At 46.0% G+C, this 22,611-nt stretch overlaps 1 protein-coding gene across 1 annotated transcript in view; it reads left to right on the plus strand.

The window, feature by feature from the left end:
* The first annotated feature begins 5,062 nt into the window (after positions 1 to 5,062).
* dop1b (DOP1 leucine zipper like protein B) overlaps positions 5,063 to 22,611 on the plus strand; it is a 124,456-nt gene continuing 106,907 nt past the window's right edge. The window contains 1 exon segment of the mRNA XM_033032433.1: positions 5,063 to 5,225. The gene's annotated coding sequence lies outside the window, so the exon portion shown is untranslated.

Consider the following 22,611-nt stretch of genomic DNA (forward strand, 5'->3'; position numbering starts at 1 on the left):
TACATTTCACTCTTGAATTTTTCAACTCTCTGGCACCACCTAGTGTCCAATATAATTCCGACCGAGAGCCTCAATCACGCTATTCGGGAATTTGGATCCATCAATACTCGGCAATGGCACAAGGTTATCTGTGCCAGAAATAATTACCACATGTAATTGAGGCTACAATAATGACTGAGTGATGCAGCAGTAGAGTTGCTGCCTTACAGCGTCAGGGACCCGGGTTAGAAATATAGAAATTAGGTGCAGGAGTAGGCCATTCGGCCCTTCGAGCCTGCACCGCCATTCAATATGATCATGGCTGATCATCCAACTCAGTATCCCGTACCTGCCTTCTCTCCATACCCTCTGACCCCCTTAGCCACAAGGGCCACATCTAAGTCCCTCTTAAATATAGCCAATGAACTGGCCTCGACTACCCTCTGTGGCAGAGAGTTCCAGAGATTCACCACTCTCTGTGTGAAAAAAGTTCTTCTCATCTCGGTTTTAAAGGATTTCCCCCTTATCCTTAAGCTGTGACCTCTTGTCCTGGACTTCCCCAACATCGGGAACAATCTTCCTGCATCTAGCCTGTCCAACCCCTTAAGAATTTTGTAAGTTTCTATAAGATCCCCTCTCAATCTCCTAAATTCTAGAGAGTATAAACCAAGTCTATCCAGTCTTTCTTCATAAGACAGTCCTGACATCCCAGGAATCAGTCTGGTGAATCTTCTCTGCACTCCCTCTATGGCAATAATGTCCTTCCTCAGATTTGGAGACCAAAACTGTACGCAATACTCCAGGTGTGGTCTCACCAAGACCCTGTACAACTGCAGTAGAACCTCCCTGCTCCTATACTCAAATCCTTTTGCTATGAAAGCCAACATACCATTCGCTTTCTTCACTGCCTGCTGCACCTGCATGCCTACTTTCAATGACTGGTGTACCATGACACCCAGGTCTCGCTGCATCTCCCCTTTTCCTAATCGGCCACGATTTAGATAATAGTCTGCTTTCCTGTTTTTGCCACCAAAATGGATAACCTCACATTTATCCACATTATACTGCATCTGCCAAACATTTGCCCACTCACCCAGCCTATCCAAGTCACCTTGCAGTCTCCTAGCATCCTCCTCACAGCTAACACTGCCCCCCAGCTTAGTGTCATCCGCAAACTTGGAGATATTGCCTTCAATTCCCTCGATCCTGACTACGGGTGCTTTCTGTATGGAGTTTGTACGTTCTCCCTGTGACCACGTGGGTTTTCTGCGAGTGCTTCGGTTTCCTCCCACACTCCAAAGACGTGCATGACTGTAGGTTAATTGGCTTTGGTACGTTGTAACATTATCCCTGGTTGGTTAGTATATGGGGTGAATGCTGGTCAGTGCGGACTCAATGGGCTGAAGGGCCTGTTTCCGCACTGTATCTCTAAAGTCCAAAGACTGGCAATGCTGTGGGGGTGGGGGGGGGAATGCCTTCATCCATCGGATAATAATCTGATCTTTTCAGTTCAAACAACTTCGGTTCCCTGTTCAACTTCCTTTTGAGAAGAGCATTAACAAGGCCTAAGGACAATCACAAAAAGTTGCTTTAATCTCAAATCTCGCTGCTTTTCCCATGGTCAGCTGTATGTTAGTGGTTCCAGAGGTGACGATAAAAATAATCTGTACATTTTTAAATTTAACAAGATGCCAAGTTAAACTGACCTCACCTGCCTGCACATGATCCATATCCCTCTATTCCTTGGCCCTCCATGTGCCTATCGAAGTGCCTCTTAAACACCACTATCATATCTGCCTCCCTGGTAATACGTTGCACCCAAACACTGAGTAAAAAACTTGCCCTGCACACCTCCATTAAACTTTTCCACTTTCAACTTATAGCTACATGCTCTGGCGTTGGACATTTTCACCCTGGGAACTAGGTCCTGACTGTCTCCCCTATCTATCCCCCTCATAATTTTAAATACTTGTATAAATCTTTGCTGCCATAACAAATAATATCAAATATTCTCATTTCCAACTGGTATTCTTCTTCTATTCTCCATTTCAAAATCAGTGCAACTCTAACATTGGGCGTACACAAGTTGCCCCTTAGTGCATGCAGGTGGGAACAGAATCAAAGGGAAGCGAGGAGCGGGTGAGCAAAAAATAAGGTTGCAGAGCCGCAGGGAAACAAGAGGTGGGAGGGGACGGATGGAACTGCTCTGCTGGAAGCTGGCAACAAGCCAATGGGCCCAATGGATCCCGTCTACGCCATGATAAACCAATATTGATTCTGTTTAGTCATGTCAGAATATTTGGATATTAGACCTTTGGGCAGTATATTCCACATCCTCCTAAGATAACATATACAAGAACAAAGCAAGAAAAAAAACCCATTGACTTATTCTACAAAGGTTCATCGGAACTGGAAAATATCAGACGAACTGGGAATAATATTCCAGGTAAAGGTAACAAAGATGAATTGGTTTTAAGATGTAACATAGGTGCTAGGCACGTTTGCAGGTTCTATTGCTACATTTAGCTGGTACTATTGCTACATTTTAATAAACATTTTGACATACATGGATAGGACAGGTTTAGAGGGAGATGGGCCAAACCCACACAGGTGGGACTAGTGTAGATGGAAACATGTTCTGTTCAGTTCAGATTAGTTTAGTTTAGTTTTAGAGATACAGTGCGGAAACATGCCCTTTGGCCCACCGGCGATCCTTGCACATTAACACCATCCTACACACACTAGGGATAATTTACAATCATACCAAGCCAATTAACCTACAGAATTGTACATCTTTGGAGTGTTGGAGGAAACTGACGATATCGGAGAAAACCCACGTGGAGAACGTGCAAACTCCGTACAGACAGCACCTTTAGTTTTAATTTAGATACAGCGCGGAAACAGGCCCTTCGGCCCACCGGGTCCGCGCCGACCAGCAATCCCCGGATATTAACACTATCCTACAACCACTAGGAACAATTTTTACATTTGCCAAGCCAATTAACCAAAATACATGTACGTCTCTGGAGTGTGAGAGGAAACCGAAGATCTTGGAGAAAACCCACGCACGTCACGGGGAGAAGGTACAAACTCCGTAGACAAGTCAGGATCGAATCCTTTTCTCTGGCGCTGCAAGGCAGCATCTTTACCATTGTGCCACAGTGCCGCCCATTTATTGTCCGTGTACTGAGGTACAGTGAAAAGCTTTTGTCGTGTGGTATCCAGTCAGCGGAAAGACAACCCATGATTACGATCGAGCCATTTACAGCGTTTAGATACATGATAAGGGAATAAGGTTTAGTGCAAGGTAAAGCCAGAAAAGTCCTAACAAAGTGTTCAAGAAGGAACTGCAGATGCTGGAAGATCGAAGGTACACAAAAATGCTGGAGAAACTCAGCGGGTGCAGCAGCATCTATGGAGCGAAGGAAATGGGTGACGTTTCGGGCTGAAACCCTTCTTCAGACTGATGGGTGGTGGGGGGGGGGGGGGGAGAAGGAAGGAAAAAGGGAGGAGGAGGAGCCCGAGGGCGGGGGGCTGGGAGGAGACAGCTCGAGGGTTAAGGAAGGGGAGGAGACAGTAAGGGCTAGCAAAATTGGGAGAATTCAATGTTCATGCCATCCGGACGCAAGCAACCCAGGCGGAATATGAGGTGCTGTTCCTCCAATTTCCGGTGTTGCTCACTCTGGCAATGGAGGAGACCCAGGACAGAGAGGTCGGATTGGGAATGGGAGGGGGAGTTGAAGTGCTGAGCCACCGGGAGTTCAGGTAGGTTATTGCGTTATTCCTAACAAAGATAGTCCGAGGTTCACCAATGAGATAGATAGTAGTTCAGGACTGCTCTCTGGTTACGATAGGGGATGATTCAGTTGTCTGATAACAGCTGGGAAGAAACTGTCCTTGAATCTTGAGGTGTGCATTTTCACACTTCTATACATTGCGGGTATACATGTTGGTCGGTGTGGGCAAATTGGGCCGAAGGGCCTGTTCCCACGCTGTATGACTCCATGAACAGAGGGTGCAATTTTAGTTGTTTATCTTTTTTTTAAATATTTTACCTTGTATGTATCGTTAGCTTTTAGAAATGTTTGAATGGTGCACTGACTGGCTGACATTTTTAAATTTCGTTGTACGTGGTTCATGTTACAATGACAATAAAGAAACTATTCTATTCTATTCAATGTGCCTGATGACACAAATATAGTAGAATTAAAGATCTCGTGGTGATAATTCTGCCAATATTCTGTCAGGAAAAAAAAAGTAAAAAAATCCCGAGATCTTCATTCTCTGGATAAAGAGAAAAATGTTCGAAATAATCAATAGGTCAGATAATAAACAGAAAGTGCATGGGGAACTCAGTGGGTCTGGCAGCATCTGTGGAGCGAATGACAGGCGACGTTTTGGGATTCGTCCTCAGAGACCCTTATCAGAGATAACATCTGAGAAAAACAGCATCACAACTGCAACCCAAACAGCCGAGTAAAGACTCAGATGGTCAGGCAGCAACTGTGGATGAGATCTTAAGCAGCATTTCCATAAACCAGCATCTGCAGTTCCTTTCTACACGTCTATGACTAGCCTGCTGAATCCCTCCAGCGTTTCGTTTATTACAGAAGATTTCACCGCAACTGCAGTCTCTTCCGTCTCGAGTGTTTCCAAATATTTTATCTCATTGTACAAGAATTACCGAACAAGCGGAACGACCAACGCGATATAAACTTCTACAATAAGTCTGTGGTAACAGTGAAAACCCTACTGTAAACAAGATATAAAATACCTACCCCGAAATCGCCTCCGCCGGAGAATTGGACTCCACCACGTTCCAGGGAACTAAGACGGGAGCTTTCCTGTGAAACAGTCGTTAAACCGTGAGTTCCGGAGGCTTCGGCTTTGGGGTCGATCATATCGCACAGATGAAAGTTGCAAGCGGTGGGGGGGGGGGGAGATCCCGTAAGGTGCGAGCAGCTGGTGACAGTGTTACATCAGGGGGCATCCCCCTCCCCCGGATGCGGGAGTGCCGTGATCCATTGGAACACGCGGAGATGTCACCGCGTTCCATTGGAACGTTGATACTAGCGGAGAGGTGTCGCCGCGTTCTATTGGAGCGTCGATACACGCGGAAATGTCACCGCGTTCATTTCGTCCGCCTACGAGCTCTTGACGCAAGTCCCCTCCCTCCCCGAGTCCGGATTCCTCCCCTCCCCTCCCCGTCCAGTCCGTCTCCGGCTGCGGCTGTCACTGCGGGGCTGGTGAGTAGCTACGTTCCATCACCCCTATCTTTAACTCTTCTTATTTCCTCCCCCAACCCCCTTTGTTGTTTGTTTTGCATGTCTTTTGTCGTATTGTGGGTGCACAACGCTTACTGCCCCCATGATTAAGGGCGGCGTAATCATGTCCGACTTTGCACAACACTCTCTCGCCTCGTAATATTATTATGTGATTCCTACCCAACGCGTTAACAAATAGTTTGATCTGTTGTCCAAGATTCATGCTGAAATGACATATAACCGCCTTTCGCGTAGTTAAGAACGCGCGGGCAACCGTAAAATATTACACGCATTGCAAATATTTACATGGAGAAATAAGGAACTGCAGATGCTGGTTTACAACAAAAAAATACACAAAGTTCTGGAGTAACTCTGCGTGTACCGACCCGAAACGCCACATCCTTGTTCTCCAGAGATGCTGCCTGACCCGCTGAGTTACTTTAGTACTTTGTGTCTTTTTAAGCTTGTAACTACATTATTGATTTTTGCAGTAAGGAAATCAAACATGCCCTGCACGACTGATACACCCTTCCTTCAAGTGCTGCATTGGGATTGCGACTTTGACTTTTAAGTTTTACAGCGTATTGTTCTGTCCCAACACGGATCTGTTCTGTAGTTATGCCTACTATATTCTGTTGTGCTGAAGCAAAGCACGAATTTCATTGTCCTATCAGGGACACATGACAATAAACTCTCTTGAATCTTCAATCTATTCTTTACACGTCAAGGAATAATTTGTGTTTTAGACGCATTTTAGTTAGTACATTATAGATGTTTGTGCATATTTGCTACAGCCTAGCCTTGGAAACGTACGCAATTAGCCATGGAAACTGACACAATTAGCCTTGTAACATTGTATTTATGTTGCACATTTTCATTCTATTTTGACAATTTAGTTAGTAAAAACATTATGCATGTAAATGGGACTTCTGTTGCTTCCCAGCCAAATTAATTAAAGCACAACATTTAAATTCTTCTTTTTAAGATGTTGTTCATCTGTTTGTTGGCTGCTGAAATCTATGCTTGGGTATCGTGGGTTACTGGGTAATATTATTCAGTCTAAAGAAGGGTCCCAAACTGAAATGTCACCATCCTTTTTCTCCAGAGATGCTGCCTGACCTGCTGAGTTACTCCAGCACTTTGTCTATCTTGGAGTCATGGAGTCATAGTGGTAGAGTGTGGAAACAGGGCCTTAGGCCCAACTTGCCCACACCGGGCAATGTCCCAGCTACACTAGTCCCACTTGCCTGCGCTTGGTCCATATCCCTCCAAACCTGTCCTATCCATGTACCTGTCTGTCTCTTAAACGATGGGATAGTCCCAGCCTCAACTACCTCCTCTGGCAGCTTGTTCCATACACTCACCACCCTTTTTTTGAAAAAGTTACCCCTCGGATTCCTATTAAATATTTTCCCCTTCACCTTGAACCTATGTCCTCTGGTCCTCGATTCCCCTACTTTGGGCAAGAGACTCTGTGCATTAACCCGATCTATTCCTCTTATGATTTTGACACCTCTATAAGACCCCCCCCCCTTCCCCTCATCCTCCTGTGCTCCATGAAATAGAGACTCGGCCTACTCAACCTTTCCCTATAGCTCACACCCTCTAGTCCTGGCAACATCCTCGTAAATCTTTTCTGAACCCTTTCAAGCGTGACAAGATCTTTCCTATAACGGTGCCCAGAACTGAACACAATATTCTAAATGCGGTCTCACCAACGTCTTATACAACTGCAACATGACCTCCCAATACTCTGACTGATGAAGGCCAAAATGCCAAAAGTCTTTTTGACCACTTTATCTACCTGTGACTCCACCTTCAAGGAACCATGCACCTGTACTCGTAGATCCCCCTGCTCCACAACACCTCCCAGAGGCCTACAATTTACTGTGTAGGTCCTGCCCTTGTTCAACGTCCCAAAATGCAACACCTCACATTTTTCCTCTACCCACGTGGCCAATCAATCCTGATCCTGCCACAATCTTTCACAACCATCTTCACTATCAGCAAAACAACTCGCTTTTGTATCATCAGCAAACTTGCTAATCTTGCCCTGTATGTTCTCATCCAAATCATTGATGTAGATGACAAACAGTAACGGGCCCAGCACCAAACCCTGAGGCACACAACTAGTCACAGGCCTCCAGTTCGAGAAGCAACCTTCCACCATCACCCTCTGCTTCCTTCCTTGGAGCCAATTTGCTATCCATTCAGCTATCTATCCTTGGATCCCATGCGATATAACCTTCCAGAGCAGCCTACCATGCGGAACCTTGTCGAATGCCTTACTGTATCTTCTGTGTCTCTTTGGTATAAACCAGCATCTGCAGTTCCTTTCTACACAAAGTTATTTCAGTCCTTGGTTGTGGTGTAATGTTACTTCCCTAAGTTGGGACAACCAAAGGTATTGTGTAACCTTTTTAAATGACTGTGTATTGCTCAATTTAAAAAAATAAAATTTCAGTTCCTTTAAAAACATTTTAACATGACTTTTTTGATTGGGAACATTTCTGCTTCATGTATAATTTTGTTGGGGGATAACTAACACATATACTTCTATTTGGCAAGTGACACAAAGAGTGTGTTTTTATTTCATCTTTGTTTTTGACAACACCATTCCTTTGCTGATACTGGAAGCAAGATCCCTCTTCTTAATACAATCATTTGGTGAATTTATTTTGCAGGAAAAATGTTCCCAATGTTGGGCGAGTCCAGAACCAGGGGCCACAGTCTTAGAATAAAGGGGAGGTCATTTAAGACTGAGGTGAGAAAAAACGTTTTCACCCAGAGAGTTGTGAATTTATGGAATTCCCTGCCACAGAGGGCAGTGGAGGCCAAGTTACTGGATGGATTTAAGAGAGAGTTAGTTAGAGCTCTAGGGGCTAGTGTAGTCAAGGGATATGGGGAGAAGGCAGGCACGGGTTATTGATAGGGGACGATCAGCCATGATCACAATGAATGGGGGTGCTGGCTCGAAGGGCCGAATGGCCTCCTCCTGCACCTATTTTCTATGTTTCTATGTTTCTAAGCCATGTGAAATCAAACTAAAGCTAAGTTGCAGACCTCCTTTGCTTGAATTTTTCCACTACTTCACTCCAAGGGTTTGTTTTAGTTTAACATATTGCTGTCATATGGACTGAGGTACAGTGAAAAGCCTTTGATTTGTGGGCTATCCAGTCAACGAAAAAGCTATACATGAATATAATCAAGCTGTCGATGGTGTTCGGATAAAGGGTATGCCATTTAGTGCAAGGTAAACTGCGATGAATGATGGCTCAATGAGGTAACTGCTGGCTAGCACAGTGGCGGTAGAGTTGTTGCGACAGAGACCCGGGTTCGATCCTGATTATGGGTGATGTCTGTACGGTGTTCTCCTGTTTCCTCCCACACTCCAAAGACGTGCAGGTTTGTAGGTTAAATGGCTTTGGTAAAATTGTAAAACTGTCCCTTGTGTATAGGATAGTGCGCGTGTACGGGGTGACCGCTGGTCGGTGTGGTCTTGGTGGGCAGAAGGGCCTGTTTCTGAGCTGTATCTGTAAAGTCAGGACCGCACTCGAAATGATAAGTGGGATCTGATTCTTCACTGAGGCTGCATTAACTTGAGCACAAATGTAACCCTGTGAAAAGTAAAGCTGCATTTCACTTGGATTGGAGTTTCAAAAATAAAAAAATCTTAAAAGCATTAATTCAATTTTCCGCACCATTCCCAGGGGAACGAATGAATTGCATGATCCAAGTAGTTAATGGCATTAGTTTCTGAAATGTATGTTTAATTTTATTCTCATAAGATTCTAGTTAGACCACAGTTGTGTTTTGGTGGTGCCTACACAATTCTCAACGTAACAGCAAGAGAATAAATACATTTTTGGGGAATGGTTGTTCTGAATAACTTCAGCATCTCTCACTCCTTTTACCCCTGGCCTTTTGTTGAGCTCAAGTACTTTTATTGTGTATCCTTTGCATTGTCTCTGATTCCTTCATTTTTTCCCACTGCAGTCTCGAAAGTGTTAGTTTGGTTTAGTCTGTTGTCACGTGTACCGAGGTACAGTGAAACGCTTTTGTTGCATGTTATCCTATCAGCGGAAAGACAATACATGATTACGATTGAACCATTTACATTGAGCCATTTACATAGATACATGATAAGGGAATAACGTTTAGTGCAAGGTAAAGCCAGCAAAGTCCGATCAAGAATAGTGTGGAGGTTACCAAAGAGGTAAATAGTAGTTCAACACTGCTCTCTGGTTGTGGTAGGATGATTCAGTTACCTGATAACAGCTGGGAAGAAACTGCCACTGAATCTGGAGGTGTGTGCTTTCACACTTCTATACCTTTCGCCTGATGGGAGAGGGGAGCAGAGGGAGTGGCCAGGGTGTGACTCGTCTTTGATTATGCTGTTGGCCTTGCCGAGGTGGCGTGAGTTACTCGGTCTGTGTAGCAACCTCAATTTTCCCTCCACTGTTGTAGCCGGTTTGATAATTTAATTGATAATGTGATTCACTACTGTGATTCACTGTCAATGACTTTGGGGAATACTAATTTATTAATGCTAAACTATTCCCCCGCGCTAGTGTTTGTCTAACTTTTGTTAAATGAATCAGGTTAGCTAAACATGACCCCTGTCTAATCTGTGGTGACAACTTTACCATTGAGTTTCCTGATGCCTTGTTATTACATGATCAAGGGGGGGTTCCTATTATTTCTCTCACCTCTTGGATCATTCATTCCCTAAACTTATTCTCGTTTCCCTATTCTAAATAGAGAAATAATACTATCTATCCATTGAACATAGTACCTTCTGCAACGGACTGGTTCCACCAAGATTCAGGACAATCTTCAGGACAGGTTGAACAAGTTAGGTCTTTATTCTTTGGAGCGCAGAAGGTTAAGGGGGGACTTGATGGAGGTCTTTAAAATGATGAGAGGGATAGACAGAGTTGATGTGGATAAGCTTTTCCCATTGAGAGTAGGGAAGATTCAAACAAGAGGACATGACTTGAGAATTAAGGGACAGAAGTTTAGGGGTAACATTAGGGGGAACTTCTTTACTCAGAGAGTGGTAGCTGTGTGGAATGAGCTTCCAGTGGAAGTGGTGGAGGCAGGTTCGATTTTATCATTTAAAAATAAATTGGATAGGTATATGGACGGGGAAGGAATGGAGGGTTATGGTCTGAGTGCAGGTAGATGGGACTAGGAGGGGAAAAAAAAGTGTTCGGCATGGACTTGAAGGGCTGAGATGGCCTGTTTCCGTGCTGTAATTGTTATATGGTCATATGGACAGAACACCACCGGAAATCCTTCTTCCCTGTGGCTATCAAACTGTTCAACTCCTCCCCCTTCTGTCGTGCGGTAGACTGAGACTAACACTCCTCCCCACCCCCTCTCCAATCTCTGTACATCTCCAAACCTTTCCACTTGCCACTTTAATTTCATGTTTTTCTTGTATTTTGTGTTTTTATGACTGTTGGCAGATCAATTTCCTTCCTGGGATAAATCAAGTTCTATCGTATCGTAACAGTACAGGACCAGGCCCTTTGGCCCACAATGCTTGTGTGCATGTGAAGCCGAGTTTAGTTTAGAGATACAGCATGGAAACAGGCCTTTCAGCCCACTGAGTCCATGCCAACCATCGTTCACTCGTTCAACCTTATTCCACTTTCCCACTCTCCACACAAGAGGTGTAATTTACAGAGGCCAATTAACCTAGAACATGAACAATATCCCTCCATTGCTGCCCATCGAATGGGTCTGAAACAGGTCTCGACCCGAAACGCCATCTATTCCTTTTCTCGAGAGATCTTGCTTGACCTGTTAGAAACATAGAAACATAGAAAATAGGTGCAGGAATAGGCCATTCGGCCCTTCGAGCCTGCACCGCCATTCGATATGATCATGGCTGATCATCCAACTCAGTATCCCATCCCTGCCTTCTCTCCATACCCCCTGATCCCTTTAGCCACAAGGGCCACATCTAACTCCCTCTTAAATATAGCCAATGAACTGGCCTCAACTACCTTCTGTGGCAGAGAATTCCACAGATTCACAACTGTTGAGTTACTCCAGCATTTCGTGTCTATCTTCATCGCTTACCTAAAAGCCTCTTCAATGCCACTATTTTATGTGCGTCGTCCTCCACCCTGGAAAGAAAATGCCTCTCGTATTTCCTTTAAACTTTGCCCCTTTCCCCCTTAAACCTCTGCCCGCTAATCTTTAACATTTCCACCATGGGAAGAAGATTTCAACTGAATCCCCTATCTCTGTGTGTCATCATTTTATAAACTTCCATCAACTTTCCAGTGCGACTATTTTCTTGTGTAAGAAGGAACTGCAGATGCTGGTTTACACTGAAGATAGACACAAAAATGCAACTCAGTGGGTCAGGCAGCATCTCTGGAGAAAAGGAATAGGCGATCTTTCTATCCGACTGTCTGAAGAATGCTGCCTGACCCGCTGAGTTACACCAGCATTTGCGACTATTTTCATTTCCAATTAATTCTATTCTACTGCAGGGTAATAAATTAAAGTGTAGATGCATGTGGAGTCAATAAGCCAGTATGTTTTCACCCTTAACAGTCGATTTTCCCCCCTCCATGTGGAATAATGACTTCTAAAAGATAGACACAAAAAGCTGGAGTAACTCAGTGGGACGGGCAGCATCTCTGGAGAAAAGGAATGGGTAACATTTCAGATCGAGACCCTTCTTCAGACTTATTAAGATGGTGTCAGGCAACAACCTATAAGTGCATTGACTGATCTGCACTACAGGTGCACAACCTTTTATCCGAAATTCCGGAAACCGAAAAGTTCGGAAAACCGGACATTTTTTCCAGGATGTCGTGTGCACACCAAAGCTCGCGTTTGGCGCCAAACCTGACCCGAAACGACCCACGGTCAACCCAGGTCTGTACTACTGTAGCGGCTGCCTCCTCCCCGGAGACCGGGGAGACACTTAAACATCTGTAAATCATTGCTTAAATGTTAAACGCCCGCAGCCCCAGCTCCACGATGTTGGGAGTCGGCGGCCACAGCGCTCCGGAGCTTACTGCACGGCGACCCGGTAAGGCATTGCCCGCTCCCCGCCTCTCCGACCAGGTAGGGGACTAAGAATTAAAGTTTCCCCCTTCACCCCCCCCACCACATAAAATCCCTCCAAACTAACTGACTAACATTTAAGCAATGATTTACAATGATTCCCCAGTCTCCGGGGAGGAGGCAGCTGCTCCAGACTTTTCAAGCCTCCCGCGCTACCTACCTAATCTACGCTAAAAATCTTCCATTCCGAAATCCGAAAAATTCCGAAATCCGAGAAGTGTCTGGTCCCAAGGCTTTCGGATAAAAGGTTGTGTACCTGTATATTGCTTTGCTGAGCTGTCAATACAACTCCAGCAAAGATAACTTGTTAAGACTTTGAAATTTGACAAGACTTTTTCTAGTAGATGGTTTTATTGGATCAAAATCTGCAGGTGAGAGTTTTAACCAGCTATTTCTGCTGGACAGCACTTATTTCTGTGTGACAATGGTTGCTCCTTGATGAATGAGGGGTTTATTCGTGCAATTCCAGAGTACACTGCATGATTATTGCAAATAGTTATTCCGGAATCAAACTAAAGACGTTTCGCAATAGAATCTGACTCAGAAATACTTGCAAGACTAAACTTGTACATGTAATGATTTCTAATTTGAATAGTCAAAGTTTTGTGCACTTGCTCTGAGCAGTGTCTGCAGTATTGGAATTGATTGGGAAAAATACAGCATGGAATCAGGCCCTCTGACTCACCGAGTCCACGCCGACCATCGATCGCCTGCTCATAGTAATTCTGCTATCCCACCTTCGCATCCACTCCCAACGCACTAGGAATAATCTAGAGGCCATTTAAACTTTGCACGTCTTTGGGATGTGGGAGGAAACCGGAGCACCTGGAGAAAATCCACGCGGTCACAGGGAGAATATGCGAACTGCACACAGACAGCACCTGAGGTCTGGATCAAACCTGGGTTGCTGGCACTGTGGTGAAGCAGCTTTACTAGCCGTTCATTTGTGCTGCCCTTTGCTTGACCTTTTTATCCATTTTCATTCTGATATTTGTTTACCTGCAGTTTCTCTTTGGGCGTGTACTCTGACACCCATAATAATAAGGATGTTTATACAGTAAATGAAAAAAAACCTGCAGATGCTAGAAATCTGAGATTTAAAAAAAATATATGTATACTAGACCAAGTGCAGACCCGTTGGGTCTGTTCCCCCAACGTGCGGTTGTGGGGGGGGAGGCGGCACGCAGCGTCACACACACTAACTATCCCCCCCCCCCACACTAAGACGGTAGGGGGTGTGGAGGGGAGGGGGTTTAGGGGAGGGAGGATGGAGGGGGGAGGGAAGGTGTGCTGAGAGGGGAGGGGGAGAGGTGGGGAGCAGGGAGGGGGAGGGAGGGTGGAGGGAAGGGGGTAGGGGTGTGTGGAGGGGAGGGGGTTTATGGGAGGAATGGTGGGGGAGGGGATGGAGGGGGGAGAGGAGAGGGGGGGGAGAGGAGAGAGGGGGAGGAGAGAGGGGGAGGAGAGAGGGGGGGAGAGGAGAGAGGGGGGAGAGGAGAGAGGGGGGGAGAGGAGAGAGGGGGGGAGAGGAGAGAGGGGGGGAGAGGAGAGAGGGGGGGAGAGGAGAGAGGGGGGGAGAGGAGAGAGGGGGGGGAGGAGAGAGGAGAGGGGGGGAGCGGAGGGGGTGAGAGGAGATGGGGGGAGAGGGGGAAGAGAGGAGAGGGGGGGAGAGGGGGAAGAGAGGAGAGGGGGGGGAAGAGAGGGGGAAGAGAGGAGAGGGGGGGGGGAGAGAGGGAAGAGGAAAGGGGGGGGAGAACCTAAAAAACATTTTAGAACCAAAAAAGACACATTCTGCAAGCATTGTAGAACCAAATGAGACGCTTTTTGCAAACATTTTAGAACCAATAAACACTTTTTGCAAACATTTTAGAACCAATAGACACATTCTGCAAGCGTTTTAGAACCACTAAGGACGCTTACATTTGAGTAGTCATGTGTTCAGTGTTATTCACAGCTCAGAGAAACGTGACCCTCTGCCTTCCTCCAGCTTGCAGACACTGATTGAGGCACACCACTTCCTGGTTTTATAGTCCATCCCCCTGCCGCCAGCGGGGGCAGCAGAGAGAATGGGGAATTTTGTAAAATCATTAATATCTCTGTCATTTTTCATCGACTGGAAAAATCCTCGGCACACATGTGGCGGAGGGGGGCTCTGAGCGAGGTGGCCAAAAATGACGGCCGTAGGTGGCGGCGTTCTCTTGGAAATCGCAGCACAGGTCGCCAAAACCGGTCAAGAACAGACTTTTAGTAATATAGAAGAATACTGAATACATGTCAGGCAGCATCTGTGAAAAGAGAAATATTTCGGGTCCGAGATCTTCTACAGGTCCAAACCCTCCAGTCTAACTTTGTTGCACACTGGAAGTATCACAGTGATTTGCCCTTCAGCTTCAGAATTGCTTTTACATATAGGTAACATCACTGAAGTTTTGGTAGTAATTTAAATTGTAGATTGTGATCTTGATCATTAAGTGGAATGCCACTCCTCAGTATTTAGCCATCCAAGTTTGCAAAACCTGTTTTCTTATGGCATGTGAACAGATTCAGATTCAACGACCAGTTTAGATTCAGATTCAGATTCAGATTCAATTTTAATTGTCATTGTCAGTGTACAGTACAGAGACAACGAAATGCATTTAGCATCTCCCTGGAAGAGCGACATAGCAAATGATTTGAATAATTAATAATAAGTGATAATAAGTGTCCGGGGGGTGGGGGGGTGATTGGCAGTCACCGAGGTACGTTGTTGAGTAGAGTGACAGCCGCCAGGAAGAAGCTGTTCCTGAACCTGCTGGTTCGGCAACGGAGAGACCTGTAGTGCCTCCCGGATGGTAGGAGGGTAAACAGTCCATGGTTGGGGTGAGAGCAGTCCTTGGCGATGCTGAGCGCCCTCCGCAGACAACGCTTGCTTTGGACAGACTCAATGGAGGGGAGCGAGGAACCGGTGATGCGTGGGCAATTTTCACCACCCTCTGCAATGCCTTCCGGTCGGAGACAGAGCAGTTGCCATACCATACTGTGATGCAGTTGGTAAGGATGCTCTCGATGGTGCAGCGGTAGAAGTTCACCAGGATCTGAGGAGACAGATGGACCTTCTTCAGTCTCCTCAGGAAGAAGAGACGCTGGTGAGCCTTCTTGATCAGAGTTGAGGTATTGTGGGTCCAAGAGAGGTCATCGGAGATGTTGACTCCCAGGAACCTGAAGCTAGAAACACGTTCCACCTCCGTCTCGTTAATGTGGATGGGGGTGTGCGTGCCGCCCCTGGACTTCCTGAAGTCTACAATGAGCTCCTTGGTCTTCTTGGAGTTAAGGGCCAGGTTGTTGTCAGCGCACCATGCTGCTAAGTGCTGGACCTCCTCCCTGTAGGCCGACTCATCGTTGTTGCTGATGAGGCCAATCACCGTTGTATCATCTGCATACTTGATGATGGTGTTAGTACCATGTACAGGTGTGCAGTCATAGGTGAAGAGGGAGTAGAGGAGGGGGCTCAGCACACAGCCCTGTGGAACGCCGGTGTTCAGGGTGAGGGTTGAAGAGGTGTGCTTGTCTAACCTAACAGACTGGGGTCTGTTGGTTAGAAAGTCCAGTATCCAGTTGCAGAGGGAGGGGTCGATGCCCAGGTTACCGAGTCAACAGATTCAACGACCAGCTTACAAAAACAGTGTGTGTTTTTCGAGCTTCCATTGAATTGAATTGAATCCTTTATTTGTCATTCAGACCTTTCGGTCTGAACGAAATGTCGTTGCCTGCAGCCATACATGTAATAATAAACAACACACAATAAACACAAATTAACATCCACCACAGTGAGTTCACCAAGCACCTCCTCACTGTGATGGAGGCAAAAGTCTTAGGGTTGCTGTCTCTTCCCTCGTCTTCTCCCTCTGCGCTGAGGTAATACCCCACCGGGCGATGGTAAGTCAGTCCCACGGTTCAAGCTCCGCGGCCCGGGGGTGGTTATATGTTTGGGTATATGGAAATGACAGTACTATGCATGAGAGACAGAGTGTTGGAGGAACTCAGCAGGTCCCACAGCATCTCTGGAGAGCGTGGGTAGGTGATGTTGCCGGTTGGGACCCTATCCAATTTTGGGTATATCGAAATGAGAGTAGTACGCGTTAGACACAAAGTGCTGGAGTAACTTGGCAGATCAGGCAGCATCTCTGGAAAACACGGATAGGTGACCTTTTGGGTTGGAACCCTTCCTCGGTCTGAAGAAGGGTCCTGACCCGAAATGTTACCTATCCACTTTCTCCAGAGGTGCTGCCTGACCTGCTGAGCTACTCCAGCACTTTGTCTTTTTTTTGTTGTATCCCAGCATCTGCAGTTCCTTTTTTCTCAACTGTGCATTTGGTTCTGTGAATGTTCTTTCCCTCCTTTCAAGATGGGATGTGTCTGTAGCAGGTGGAATATTGTGAGGAGTTTTCAATATGTGGTACTTGTAGTATTGTCCCAGTGATTCAGTGATATTGACATGTGTGTACAGTGAAATGCTTTGTTTGGCAAACTGCCCGTTTAAATTATACAGCAGGCCTCACCTAGGCAGTGCACAAGTCGCCATGCTTCTGGCACCAACGAAGTTAAGGAAAGTTTGTCAAACAGTTTTATCTTCAGCTCGCAGCATTCGGCCCCCAGACGCGTCGCTCCCGCCCCCCCCTCATTCTCGGCGGCCCCCCATCAGGTCCTCTCTTCGTTCTCTCATTCTTCGTTCTTTCGAGATGGAGCACCTTTCGTGAATATTATGGTCTAAAGGAATGGAGCAACTGTTCTCCTCGTGACATTGGATGTTATTCAGCCCATTGGGTCTCTGCTGTTCTCAACCATTAATTTAATCTCATTCCCCAAATTCCTTCGTAACCTGTTCGCTTTCAAGCCCCCATCATCTGACTGCCCTCGTATGTTAGATTCAATTTTCAGTAACCAGTACATTAACCAGGATATAGAGGTTTACGTCAGATTAGAGGGGTTGTGGTTCTAGAGGAGACTCAAGTTCAGGACCTTTGTCTCTGTTTTCTTTGGAGATTCTGATCTTGCATTTGAACTTGGAATAATACCAAAGTCTGACAGATCTGCTTCTTCGTCTATGCTTTGCTCTTGTACCGGTTCATTCCTTGCTGGCATCATGTGGTTTATGTGCACACTACTAACACGTCCAATTTCTACCAAGTATCACCTGGTACCACACACTTCAACCACTGTTCCCACCTCCTGTTTGTTTGCTTTGTAGGGGGGGGGGGGGGGGGGGGGGGGGGCTGAGAACACAAACCTGATCATGTGTCTTGAACCTATGCTCTTTTTGACTTCCACCGTAATGACATTTCTGAACAGATTGTTTGTTTTCATCCTTGGGCGATAAGTTAGGTAGAACCAAACTCAGTCTAGTTCTGAGCCTTCTTTTCATGAGAAGTTCAACTGGCATAAACCTGTGGGGTAGATTGTGGTGAGGTATGATATTTCAGTAAGAATCTCGCTAGCCGCTGTGACATACTGAATTTTGAATTCCCTTCAAGAGCTTGTTTCTTGAGAGCTCCTTTGACTATCCTGAGTGGTTTGATACCATTCAGCTTCATGAACGTTTGGAACAGTGCAGCACGAAATTGGGGGCCGTTGTCAGAGACCAGCTCTTCAGGTAATCCATGACACACCAAGATAGACCGCAATGTGTGTATTGTTCTTTCTGTTGTTGTGCTTGTACCCATAGGTACCACCTCATTCCACTTTGAGTGGCTAGCTACCAAAACAAGAAAAGTATTATTCCCGTGTTCACAAAAATCCACATGAACCCTCTGAAAAGGTCTAGTAGGCCAAGACCATGTTTGCAAAGGGGTTTGGGCAGGCCTACTTCTACAACCCTGGCAGGTGCTACATTTGCTTGCCATTGCTTCTATGTCATTGTCCAACCCTGGCCAATACTTGCAACCTCTGGCTGTAGACTTCATTCCAACAATACCTGTGTGTCCACTGTGGATGAACTGTCATATGAACAAGGATGTATTAAATTGGGTCACAGAGTAATAGTACCCAATTGCTTAAGACAAAGATTACAATTGGGTACTATTACTCAGTGACTCAATTTAATACATCCTTGTTCATATGACAGTTCATGTCTTCCATTGTGATAAGGTTTTAGTACATGGTTTTGTTTCTGACATTCCACACAAAGTTGCCTTGTACACTGATAGTACAGAAACAGGCCATTCAGCCCAACTCTTCCATGCTGACCAAAATGCCCCATCTAAGCTAGTTCCATTTGTCTGTGTTTGTCCCATATCACATTAGTCCCTTCCTGTCCATGTACCTATCCAAATGTCTTTTAAATATTATTGTACCTGCCTCCACCACTTCCTCTGGCAGCTTGTTCCATATTCCCACCAGCCTCTGTGGAGGCCGATTCACTGGATGCATTCAAAAGAGAGTTGGATAGAGCTCTTGGGGCTAGCGGAATCCAGGGATCTGGGGAGAAGGGAGGAACGGGGTATTGATTGTGGATGATCAGCCATGATCACATTGAATGGTGGTGCTGGCTCGAAGGGCCTACTCCTGCACCCATTTTCTATGTTTCTAAGTGCAGCCTAACCATCTTTAGTTTAGAGATACAGCGCGGAAACGGGCTCTTCAGCCCAACGAGTCCACACCGACCAGTGAACGGCATACACTAGCACACTTGTACACACCAGGGACATATTACAATCTTTACCAAAGCCAATTAACCTACAAACCTTGCGTCGTTGGAGTGTGAGAGGAAACCGGAGCCCAGAGCAAGGGAATCGAGGACCAGAGGACATAGGTTCAAGGTGAAGGAGAAAAGAATTAATAGGAATCTGAGGTGTAACTTTTTCACACAAAGGGTGGTGGGTGTATGGAACAACTGCCAGAGCAGGTAGTTGAGGCAGGGACTATCCCAAAATTTAAGAAACATGGTTGGACATGTTTGAAGGAATATGGACCAAACGCAGGCAGGTGAGACTACTGTAGCGGGGACATACAGTGATTCCACACTGTATCACTCTATGACTATGACCCGGGGAAAACCCACAAGGTCACGGGGAGAACCTACAAACTTCTTTTAGGCAACATCCGTGGACGGATTGAACCGGGGTTTCTGGTGTTGTATTGCACCAACTCTACCGCTGCGCCACCCTGCCGCGCATCTGATGTTTCTGATCTCGGGTTGATAGTGTAATGTCAGCACTTGTACAGGCTGGTGATGTCTCTTGTGTAGACTTCTGGTTCTCCTTGCTTGTGATGGTATCGGGCATCAGCTATGAAGAATCCATGGTATGCAGCCTGACAAGTTGGCTGAAAAGCCAATCGCGTGAAATAATCTTCACGGATATCAAACACACGTGCCGCCGCGAAGGAAGCCGGACACGGTGTATCGTCCGCGGTCACGTGTGGCGGCTGGCCTGGATCGCTTCGCGAAGAAGGATCGGGCGGGCTACGACCTGCGGGGAGGGGGGGGGAGCTCGGAAGCCGTCGAGCTCGGCCCCCGAAGACTGGAGAGCTGAGGAGGAGGGAGTCGCTGCTGCTGACGGACATGAAGACTGGACTGGGGTAGGAGAGGGACTGGGTTATTGCCTCCAACGCCTTCAAGGTCGGCTGCAGGAGGCACCCCCGGGACATAGAGGTGGTCGGGCGAGGAGAGGGACGTTTGTTGGCGGGCCGAGTTGGTCGAGGGCAACGGAGGGGGCCCTGCAGCAGCCTGGGACTCACCTGGAACGGGGGCACTCCAGTACATTCAGCATGTGGACCAGACCTTGGCCTTTTTCTTTTTGTAAATTACACCAAAATATAGCGACTTGCGCATGTGTGAACAATGCAGAAAGAATTCCTCTGTGAAGTGCATGTGTGACAATCAAGAACCATTGAAGCACCAGAGCACTATTTATTTTCCCAATTAAAAAAAAAAACAATATGAAGATGTAAAGGTAGTTTGGAATATCGAAAAAAATATCACTACAAATAAAGAAAACAAAAAATGCCCCCCAAAAAAAGCTTGGGTGGCAACTTCAGAGTGAAATAGTCATCAAAAGAACCATCAATAGAGCAGGAAGGGATGCTGGTTTACACAAAAATAGACGCAAAATGCTGGAGGAACTCGGCGGGTCAGGCAGTATCTCTGGAGAAAAGGGATAGGTGACGTTTGGAGTCGAGACCCTTCTTCAAACTCAATATTTTGGGTCGGCATCTCATTCTCGGAACTGTTTTTGAACCATTATTTCCTCTCCAGATCTGCCTGTCCTGAATGTTTCTGTTTTAATTTCACACGTTCAGCATCTGCATTTTTGGATTCAATGATGCGTTATATCACTGGAATTCAAAAGCAGAGATGTAATGCTGAGGCTCTACAAGGCGCTGGTCAGGCCACATATGGAGTACTGTGAGCAACTTTGGGCCCCATATCTGAGGAAGGATGTGCAGGCTCTGGAGAGGGTCCAGAGGAACTTTACAAGAATGATTTCAGGAATTAGTTGGTTAGCATATGATGAGCGTTTGACAGCACTGGGCCTCCGGAGTTTCGAAGGTTGAGGGGGGACCTCATTGCAACTTACAGAATAATGAAAGGCATAGATAGAGTGGATGTGGAAAGGATGTTTCCACTGGTGGGAGAGTCTAGGACCAGAGATCATAGCTTCAGAATTAAAGGGTGCTCTTTTAGAGCAGGAGGTGAGGAGGAACTTCTTTAGTACGAGGGTAGTTAATCCGTGGAACTCATTTCCACAGGGAGCTGTGGAGGCCAAGTCAGTAGATATTTTTAAGGCAGATTTTTGATTGGAATGGGTGTCAAGGGTTATGGGGAGAAGGCAGGAAAATGGGATTAGGAGTCAGAGATCAGCCAGGCTTGAATGGCGGTGTAGACTCGATGGGCTGGATGGCCTAATTCTACTACTATAACTTGTGAACCTGTTATTACAGGGTTTTTTTTGTAGTAAGGTCCACAAGGCTACATTTTAAAATATTTAAAGGAATTGCAATTCTCATTGATATAATTTCTAAGACTAATCATGGGTTAGGCAGCATCTCTGGAGAAGGTTCCAATCTGAAATGCCTGACCTGCTGAGCGACTCTAGCTTTTTGTGTCTATCTTCGGTGTAAAGCAGCATCTGCAGTTCCTTCCTCCACATACTCAGTTACTGCATTATCTTTTATTGGTGTATTTGAAGGAGCATGAAGCCTTCAATACTGCCACTGACCACCCTCAGGAAGCAAGGTCATTCTCAACATTCACAATCGGGATTACAAAGCTAGTTTATAATAATGCGCATTCTCACAGACAACGTGACCAAATATTCACAAATGTGAATTGGAACATATGTAGTCACAAAAATGTAACGAGGTCAGCGAGCAGAGACCCCTAAAGGGTCTGTCCCACTTGGGCGTCATTTGCATGTCACGCAGATGGCGCGCAAAGATTTCACTTTATTTTATTTTATTATTGATTTATTTATCCCCCAAATTTTTTTTAATAGAGAAAAAGAAAAGAGAAAGAAGAGAAGAATGAGGATAGTAGCGAAGTGTAGTCCGCAGTAGTTGGCGTTAAATGAATGATGAAGGTGCACGGAGATTTTATACATCCCAAAATCCTGGGGCGCCGTGTCATTGCCTATGTCACCACGTACCAGGCGCATGTAATGCGCACCATGCGTGCGTCCCGTGCGCGTCACGAATGATGTCGCGTAAATGGCGTGCAAATGACCCCCCCAAGTGGGACAGGCCCTTAAGAATTTAATGCATATTCACCGATCATTGATACAGAGCAAACGGCTGCAAACACAGGACCGTGTTAAAGAACACTTAAGAACACAACACAAAAATCGGGTAAGACGAACAAGACTTGGTCCGCTCTGTTTCGATGAATGCAATCAACCCGGCGTGCACAATCAAATAAGATCAAATAGAACAAGTTGTCCTACAGCTTTAGGCTGTGCACGTCATACGCAAGAAGAAGAAGAAGAAGAAGAGCACCAATTACAGTGATCACTGGGAGCAATGCTCAACGAACAAAGATTTATCTACCGAAGATAGACACAAAAAAGCTGGAGTAACTCAACGGAACAGGCAGCATCTCTGGAGTGAAGGGATGGGTGACGTTTCAGGCTGAGACCCTTCTTCAGCTTGAAATGCAAAGATTCACCTACTCCTTGTATACCGAAATTCCCTTTGATGTGATGTTTACTGTAGCAGGCACTGATGCATTTTTCCTTCTTCCACGAATGAACTTCGGAAGTCGGTCGGATGGGGACCCAAAGTCCCATTTATATCAACGGGTCGATGGTGG

This window comes from Amblyraja radiata, chromosome 14 (assembly GCF_010909765.2).
Source record: "Amblyraja radiata isolate CabotCenter1 chromosome 14, sAmbRad1.1.pri, whole genome shotgun sequence".
Classification (NCBI taxonomy): Eukaryota; Metazoa; Chordata; class Chondrichthyes; order Rajiformes; family Rajidae; genus Amblyraja; species Amblyraja radiata.